Genomic DNA, 9,484 nt, shown 5'->3' with positions numbered 1-9,484 from the left:
CCAACTGGGAAATGATAAAGGCAAAATCATCCTGGCCGAAAGGGACTGACTGAAGGTTAACACCAGGAAGTTGCATTTAACACATAAGAAAATCAAGACAACTCGAAGCGAAGGGGTGGTGGTGTTTCACCCTGCTTTGAAACACAGAGCGCGGCAGGAGACACCTGGAGACACCCGCGCCGACGAGGGCAGGCCTGGCACGGGCGGCGCGGCACAGCAGAAGCGTCTCAGCACTGGCATCGGGCACATCCAGTTTTCAGCCTTGGCTTTTTTCTGTTATTAGCTGTGGACACTGGGTAATTTACCTAACTTCTTCTATCCCTATCTTTTGAGGTTGCCGTATATTAAGTCTCTCTCACTAGCCCTGGATGGATGAATGTGTCAGGATTTTAAGTCCAAGCTTTGCTCCTCTTTGTTGTATGAAGAAAAAAAAAAGCCGCATTAACCAAGCTGAAACGAGATGACATGTGTGAAAATGTATATAATAAAAATGACCTACAGAACTGGGGCATTATCATTTAAAAATCACTTAAAATAGCTTCACTGTCCCAGTCAATTTGGCCGTAATATATTCCTGAAGTTCAAACCTTATTCTCCAAGGATAGCATGTTATTAATATAATCATTATATCAAGTACGAATGATCATTAACATAGCAATAACAGCTGAATACAGGATATTAGTCCAATTAGTCAAGAGCATTACCGGTACTTGCACTGAGACTTTGACATAATGAGAAACAGAGATCAAGAAGCACAGAAAGGGGGTTTGTGGTTCCAGGGTTAGGTGTGAGCTCTCCAACTGTGGATGCGGGGATGAGGACCACCAGATGCAGACCCACCTGTCCTCTCAGTCTCAGGGTATTCCCGACCGGCACTCGCAGGCCTTTCTAACAGTTCTCTCACTTCTCTGTCTTCTCCTGCTGTCTTGTCCCTGAATCACTGTCAGCATGAGCAGGCAACGAGGCCTCAGCTCAGGGCAAGGAGACTCAGAGTAAGGCAAGGAAGGCATTGGGTTGGGGCCTGGCTAACAATGCTGGGTCTACGTGAGAAGCGGCCACATTGTGGCTGGGGGTGCAGACTAAGGTGCACTGGCAGGGCTGAAGACCCAAGACAGACCTACTGGCCAGACAAGTCTGAGGAACCGAGCCTTGCTGAATATTGTTGGCTCTAAGTCTGCATGGTCAGGAAGCAGACTCTTAGTCAGGAGACCAGGAAACCAGGTGTCAGATCTGGAAGAGTCTGGGCAAGGCTGTGGGATTTCGATATAGGAGAAAAGACTGGCTAACCAATGTCAAAATCCTGTTCACCAGTTGCAGCCGTGAAGGCCCGAATTAACGCACGGAGGCCCATGCAAGCACTGGGCAGACCAGGAAATGACAGACAGTGCATAAGGCATCTCCTGGGGGTAACTCAGTGTCCTTACACTGAATGTTTACCAGTGTGAACAGCTGCACACACTCGTGCTTAAGTAAGATCACGGTTCGCACTTCCTCAGTGCCACTTGCGCTTGAGAGAGTGACCTAAAATTTCTAAGTCTCACTTTTCTCATCTTTAAAATAGGGATGACATCACTTCATAGGGTAATTGTAATTGTGTGAGCTAAATGATATAATGGAGATTAAAGTGCATAGCACTTTGCCTGGCCTTATTGCTCAATAAAAGCTAGGCATGATTACTAGTTAAACATGTATTGAGTGCCTATTATATGCTATGCTTTGTACTTCATATAAGAGATACAAAGATGAAAAGATATGAGCACTGCTCTCAAGCAGTTTAGATTTAAAGAGGTGGGCAGAAGCTCCTACTTCAAATTAGTAGTTACAGTACATAAGATCACTATTCTAATGGAGGCAGATATTGAGTGCAGTGGAGGGAGGTAAGGGAAAGAGCACGCAGATCGCCTTGAGAAATCGTGGAAGACTTCCAGAAGGAGATATTGCATGAGCTCCACTTGGAAAGACAAATAGGCATTTTCCCGTCAGACAAGCCAAGAAATGGCAGCATAGACAGAGGAAGAAGCAAGGGCAAAGATTCAGAGCCGTAAGAAAACCTGCCGTGTCCTGGGAGTTAGAACAATGGATTTCAGTATTGCTGTAGCATAAAGAGGATGAATGGGAAGGAGAAATGAGGCTGGACTGACAGACAGGAATCAGATCATACAGGATTTTTCATGCTATGCTGAAGAATTTAGATTGTATCCTGAGAGTGATGAGAGGCTACTGAAGAATTTTAAGTAAGGGAGTGACGGACGAGATTTGTTTTATAAAAATATCACTCTTGCTGCTATGTATAGTGTAGATTGAGCATAGTCAAGACTGGCTGAAAGAACACCAGTTAGGAGAGTACAACAATAGCCATCAAGAAGTAAGAGCCTGGACTAAGGTTGTAGAAATGAAGCTAGAGAAGAGGGATGGATGCTTAAGAGGTCAAGTTGGCAGGACCTGTTGACCGATGGAATGTTAGGGATGAGGCAGAGGTCTTGGAGAAATGTGGACACTGCCTTCTGAGATGGGGGTTTTCAGAAAGATGAAAAGATTCAAGGATAGAGAGCCCTGTCGATGAGCCCAGCTTTATCACAGAGAACTTGAGGTGGAGTGCAGAAGACAGACTTCGGCTGGAAGTGCAGATTTGGGTAATGGGCAAGAGGATGTAGCTTAGCTAGGAGGAGTGAGGAATGTGTTGAGTGAAAAGAGAAGGCACAGATAGCCGTGGACAAGTGTGGAAAATCCCAGCCAACGTTTATGGATTTGGTAGCGGGGAGAGGGAGCACCGAAGAGACTACACATAATCTTCCAATGCAGTAGAAAGAGATTTAGGAAAGAGCAGGTCACACAAACCAAAAAAGCAAAGCAGGTCAAGATTGAAAGAAAGGGCAATGGTATCAAATACTGCTGACAAGTCAAATAAGAAATAGACTTTAAAGCGCCTACTGGTGGGGACTTTTTAGTGTTGATAGTGGATTTCAGTGTTGATAGTGGACGCCAGACCAAAATAGATAGGGGAACAACTGTGAGAGGAAGAAAATAAATACTAGTTACTCTTTTGAAGAGCTTGACCGAGAGGGAGGATGCCTGGAGTAATAGCCAGAGAGGGGTCCTTCGGGTGAAAGGAAGCTTTAATTTTCACATTTTAATGTGAGAAAGACTTGAATATATATATAAATATTAAGCAGAGGTGGAATTTGAAGATTCAAGAAAAAAGAGGGGATAGTGGAACAAGGTCCCAGAGGACACAAGAAGAAATGAATTCCAATCGCATGTTCCCTCTGCCTGAAACACTCTTCCTTATCTCACATTAGGCCCCCCCAGGAAACAGACTCTGAGATATTCACGTAGGAGAATTACTGGGAGTGATCTTGGGAACAGCACCTGCTGAGTGAGGGAGCAAAGGAAGCAGACCTGGCAGAGAGAGGTGGAAGGATGATGCAGTTGGAACAACAGAGAGCTCTGAAGCTGGGCTGGCCCCTTCAGAAACGGCCTGAATTGAAGAGGAAGGTTGCTGAGGAGGAAGGTTGCTGAGGCAGATAGGTTCGTAGAAAGAAAACTCTTTCCTGATGGACTCTCTTTTCTCTGCGAAACAAAAAATGGTCGAGAAAGAGGGTTTGGAGTCTTGAGAAGAGTGAGTAAGGTCTGGAATGGCCTTGGGGACTCACCCTATGGGATTGCTCTGTCCTCTTGGGAAGGCAACAGAGGTCATATACCACAAATCTGTGGTGACACCATGTTCCAGTCTGGGTGATTTTCTTCAGTAGGGCTCAGCATCCCAGAAATAGAAGCAGAAAGGGAGTTGTGGGTTATATTAATTAAGACGTGTTTTAGATTTGGGCATGCTCCCTGCCATGCTGTGCATCCTGCAGGTCATGCCTCCACTTGAAGTTCCCTTCTATCTCTCAGGGTAACTATTTTGTCTTGGCCCACTCATCAATCCAAAAGTTAAAAACATGAAGAGTAAAAACATATATATCTCAAACCATTTCCAGAATCAAACTTTAGCATAATTTAGAGATCAGTGAGTCAGATACATGTGGATTACATTTTCCTCTAATTATATACTTGGTTAGAAAATCTTAGGCTGGTACTTGGGAGTGATGGGTCCCATTTGGGATACCCAAGTCATGATAAATTGGTAAAATGTATGTCTATGTCCTAGTCCTTGATCATTGGACAAGATCTAAACCCTTCTGCTCAAGACTGCGTAAATACTCATAACTGCAGACCACTGGGACAAATTTTTAGGAGGCAAGATTTGGCACCGTGGTAATAACTCAAGCCAGACTTCTCACGGGGCCAGCCTGGTCCAATATGGCTAGCTTCTGCCACCTTCACCTATCCTTTTTATTTAAGAGAGGGCAGTCTTGAAGCCACAAAGCAAATGCCAAAATGATTTCAAGGACAGTGAACTCGAGGTAATTTTGGATTACTTTTTTAATGTTAAGAAGCCCAAAAGAGAGGATCCTCAGGTTAGGTGGTGAATGCTTTTCTGGAATGAATGAATTTGAGGGGAATGTGGAGAAGAAGAGACCAACATTTTGTCAGGGACAAAATAGTCAAGAGACCCAAGGCTTCAATCTGGCTCTGTGATCTTAAGGAAGTCACTAAGATTACTATTCCCTTGGGGTTTTGGTGCCCTCCCCTGAAAAAAATAAAGATTTGGAAGAGATGATAAGGGCCTTTTCAAATCTGACTTATCTAGATCTATGTCCTTTGTGCCTCAATTTAAACTCATCCTTTTCTCCCTCTTCCCCATTTATCTTTCTTCTGCCCAAGGGGCATGAGGGCATTTGGTGAGGTAAACAATGTTGGCCTCTCTTCCTGTTTCTTGGTCAAATTTCTTTAGTTCTCTAAGCTGTAATCCATTTATTCACTAATTCAGCAAAAATTCATTGATACCAATTGCTCTCCAGTGCTCTAGCTAGAGCTGGGCAATTAGACACATGGCAACCTCCTGGGGAAGAAAAGAAGAATCCTACCTGTGGCCCCAGGTTAGGTTAGGTTAGGTTAGGTTAGGTTAGGTTAGGTTAGGGCTGGCCCACCCAGACCCCAAACTTCCTCTTAATCAGCCATGTAAAGGAGAAGTCTCTTTTTCCAACCCTTACCTCCCCTGCTCTAACCTCAGATAAAAGGAAAGAATGACCCCTATCTTGACCCCATAGCAAGGATGGAGAGGGGCAAAAGATAGGCAGGGGCGATGAGGTTTTGTGTCAGCTAGCAGTAGCTGGCAGCTCTCCACTCCTTGATGTCAAGGCCACATTCTCTCAAAGGAATAATGGTGGGAGGGGAGCCGGCAAGAGATCCTTAAGATCGAATGCTGGGGCTTTCAGGATGAACAGGGTGCCACAACAGCTGTCTTACAGATGGGGATGGGAAAGAGCATTTGAACCTTGAGTTTATATTTCTAGAAAAACTCTCCTCTCTCTCTCTTTTTCTCTGCTTACTCCTTTGCTGTATTATGGGGTTCTTGTGAGGTTTAGAAAAATAAACAGAATTTAACCATAACTGTCTGAAAGTGCTAAATTACCAAGAAAGACATAACAGATTAGCAGTGCAAATTAAGCCTGGGTGGGACATGGCCAGCCCACTGGGGAGCTGAAATTACCCACAAAAGTGGTGGCTTCCCAGCTCTCCACCCTCCTCCAGGATGAGCTAGCTGCCTTTGCACGCTGCAGTTTCTCTGATGGCTCCGAAGGCTGAGTCAAATTGTCTACAGAGATGAAGTTTAGGATTCGGGGGCCATATCCACCTTAAAATCAACCACTTCCATGGGCTTGAAAAGATCTGGTTAACGCTAATTAGTCCATTATTACCTTTCAGTTAGATTGGCGCCTAACTTATCCCGGTTGGAGGTGAAACTCTCTAACCTTCTTTACTTTCCCCATGGGAACCTGTTTTTGTTTGCTTGTTTGTTTGTTTTTGGTGGGAGGCACTAATAATTCAAAACTCATAGTATGTTAGAGGTGAAAGCAATCTTATAATGCTGGTACAATCCTTCATTTTACAAATGAATGAACTGAGGCTCACAGAGAGGAAGCAATTTGCCTAAGATCCCTCAGCTGGTGAGTGACAAAGCTGGGACTAGAACCCAGGTCTCCTTTAACACCAGTAAAGATGCACTTTCTGTAACAGCCACTGGCAAACTCCATCTAACTACCCAATTCCTCTTTACTCAAGAAGCCTGTCCCTTAGTTTCCCCTCAGTCGTGTTCAATGAATTTGCGTACTTTGGGCCAGTCAGCAAATATAATCTCAGTGGTTTTGATCCCCATAGCTTAAGAACCCCTCCTGCTAACTAACCTTATTGTCAACAAAAGTCCCCAATCTGGGGTGTGGAAAGAAGAGAAACTTTATTCAGGAGAATAGTTTGCAACAGAGAAAATGGAGTCTCAGGCTTGGTCTTTATGGAGCAGTTCTGACCGGTCAGTGTAGATGCAAATGAAGGTATAGTTGTACAGTTCCAACTGAGCAGAGTAGGTCTTAACCCACTGGTCGAAGGACAATGCCAGGAACTCCCTTATAATAATTGATTCAGATGACAGGAGCACAGTGCAGAAGACTTGTCAGCTCAGTCTGTGGCTTTTCCCTGAAATGCAGCATGAGTGAGAAGCCTCTGTCAGTAATGGCTGCTAGACTATGGTTATGAGTTTGGGCCCAATTAACCATGAGGAATCCTTAGCAGATACATTCCTTCCCAAGGTCCACACTATTTTCCCCCCTAAGTCTTCAGTCTACATAGGGTGGGTTAGGAAGTGGAGGTTACTTCTCCCTTACATGGCTGATTAGGTACTAGAGGTGAGGTTTCCCACCCACACCCCCCCCCCACCCCACGCACATGCTCCAGGATACATGTGAAAGAGAGGTTTCTAGTTTACTAATAGATTTAGGGTCATATAATCTGGATTTGAATTAGAGTTCTACAAGTTACAAGCTATGAGACCATAAGCAAATTATCTAATCTTCCTGAGCTCTGCTTCTTCTGAACTGAGGATGGAGAAATCTACCTTATAAGACTGTTATGCAAATCCAATCAAATCGGTAAATTTCCTAGCCCTATGTCTGGCACACAGGGAACCTCAATAAATGCTACTCACCTTCCTTTCTCTTGAGTTCTGGTCTCTATGACTGGGTGTCACCCACATATGAGGCCCACTGAAGGGTTTCAATACTTATTTGTTGAGAGACTGTCTCGCTGTTGATTCCCATCCAGGCATGAGAAGGGGCTGACTTCCCAAGGAATGTATCTCCAAATGATCCTCCCTTCTAAGTGTGACTTTCCACCTCAAGTCTACTTAACTCAGATCTTGGCTCCCTTCCTGCTGGCTATGCTTCCTTTCTTTGAGACCACCATTGTAAAAGAATCTGCCCTGATCTAAGCTACAACTCTGTTTTGAAGAAGTAAAAATAAAGAGAAGGGGTGGGGGAGATGTATTTCCAAAAGATAAAACTCTCTCCTCCTCGATGTTTCATGAAAGATGTACAGGACTTAAGTCAGAAGGTAGGTGTTGGACACCCAATTCTTCACTTGTCTGTGTGACCCTAGCCCTGCCTGAGTTTCCTCACCTGTAAAAATGGAATACAAAAGTTGTTGATGTGAAGATGAAACTTGAAAACACATATGAACGATCATAACAAAGAGAAAAATACTACATTGCTACTATTATTATTTTTTCCTCCTATGCTTCCAACACGTCTCAAGTAAGGATTGGTTTGGGCCAGATCTGAGGAAAAGCAGTTTTATCCTGGCTCAGCTGCAAGTGCCACCTCACCCTCTGCAATCAGACAGTGCAGCATCCTCCTCTCTCCACCCGAGCTGGGGGAGGCAAGAAGTGAAGGGTGGATCCAAGAATGGGGAGCCCAGAGCTGTCTCCTCAATCTGTCTTCGGGGGAGTGCTGTTGGCACGGAGCAAACTCTTCAAATGCCGAAGGTGAAATCCATCACCAATGCCCTGGGCTGAGATAAGATAGAGGAACTTAAATCAAGGCTCCCTGAGATAAGAAGGCAGCCTGGAGCCTCAAAAATGCAACTTTCCTGCCAGCTGCCCACTTCTGCAAAGTTGCAAAGAAAAGGACGGTGCTAGGCAGAGAAGGAATCCAGACCCTGGGCCCCTCTTGGAAAAGTAGGAGGACTCTCACTCTTGAGTTTCTCTTTCTCTCTCCCTCTCACCACAGGCCCCAGCCTGAGAGGAGAAACAAGCATTTTATTAAGTCCCTCTAAGCAAAAAACTGTGAGGCCATCCACTGACCTCAGAGATTGAGGCAAAGGTTTTGGGGTCAGGCAGCCTGGATTCACACCCTGGCTCTTAAAATTACTGTGTAATCTTGAACAACCTACCTAATCTCTGGGAGCCACAGTTTCCAACAGGGAGAGTACTCATGCTCCTTTATAGAACTGCTTTGAAGGCTGTGACCCTTTTTGTAGAGCATTTTGCAATGAGTCTGGCAAATAGAAAGTGCTTAATTAATAGCAGCTATGGTTATATATAAGATTGGTGGAGGCTGAGGACTCTGACACCCCTCCAGTTTCCTGTTTACCTCATTCGTATAAGCAACCTTTTTATAATTCTCTGAAAGATAATCCTCAAAAACAAATCTGGTCACGTCGGTCCCATTTGTCGAGCATTTCTGAAGCGGAGATCTTCTTGCCAAGTCCTTGTCATGAGCATGACCGTGTATAAAAAACTCCTCCTCCCTCTGCCCTCTCCCCCTAAATGTGTGTTTAAGCACATGTCTGACTGGCTGAGCTTAGAGCAATTACAAGATGGAATTTTGACCCCACTCAGGTCACAAAGAAAGAAAATAATGAACAGACACCTAGAGGCCTAAGATAGGGTTCCAGGGGAGAAAGTGGCTGGGGGAGACGTAGGCAGGAGCCCCCTCAGACAGGATGGTTGTTTCTGCAACTGAATGAGGACCTTCATACCCTCAGAAGTCCTCCTGTTGTAGCCGCCAGCCCCCGAAAGACACACGGACCACCAGAAATCAGGGAGTTATAGGAAACATGCTCTTTATTCAGCCAGCTGGCTCTGCCAGGGGGACACAGACCCCAAATTAAGCAGCCCCGAAATGTAGAGGTACAGGGTTTTTAAGCCCTAAATCCCTTTCCTCATTCTGTCTTAAACACAAAGGTCTATTTTTCTCTTATTCACTACCTGTCAACCCATAGGTCGGTTGTGCAAGCGGAGGTACAGAAGCAGAAAGCTTATTGTTAGAATGTTATGTTCCCATGGGTGATAGCCTATGTTCCCATGGGCGATAGCCAAGCAGTAATTTTCCAGCCAGCACACTCCCAGCCTCATCTTCATCTTTCCCTCTTTCATTATCAATCCAGGCATAAATATTTGCTTTGTACCTGGGTTAGGACTATGGTGGGAGAAGTTCATATCTTGGTCCCGGATCTAAAGGAATCTACAATCTGATTAATGAGGGAACCAATAAACTTGGGATGTTTCAGGGAATCGGGGAACCTGGCATCATTACTGCAGAAGCCCCTG

The sequence above is a fragment of the Pteropus medius genome, unplaced genomic scaffold, assembly GCF_902729225.1.
Source record: "Pteropus medius unplaced genomic scaffold, Ma_sr-lr_union100, whole genome shotgun sequence".
Taxonomy (NCBI): domain Eukaryota; kingdom Metazoa; phylum Chordata; class Mammalia; order Chiroptera; family Pteropodidae; genus Pteropus; species Pteropus medius.
This window is presented reverse-complemented; position numbering follows the sequence as displayed.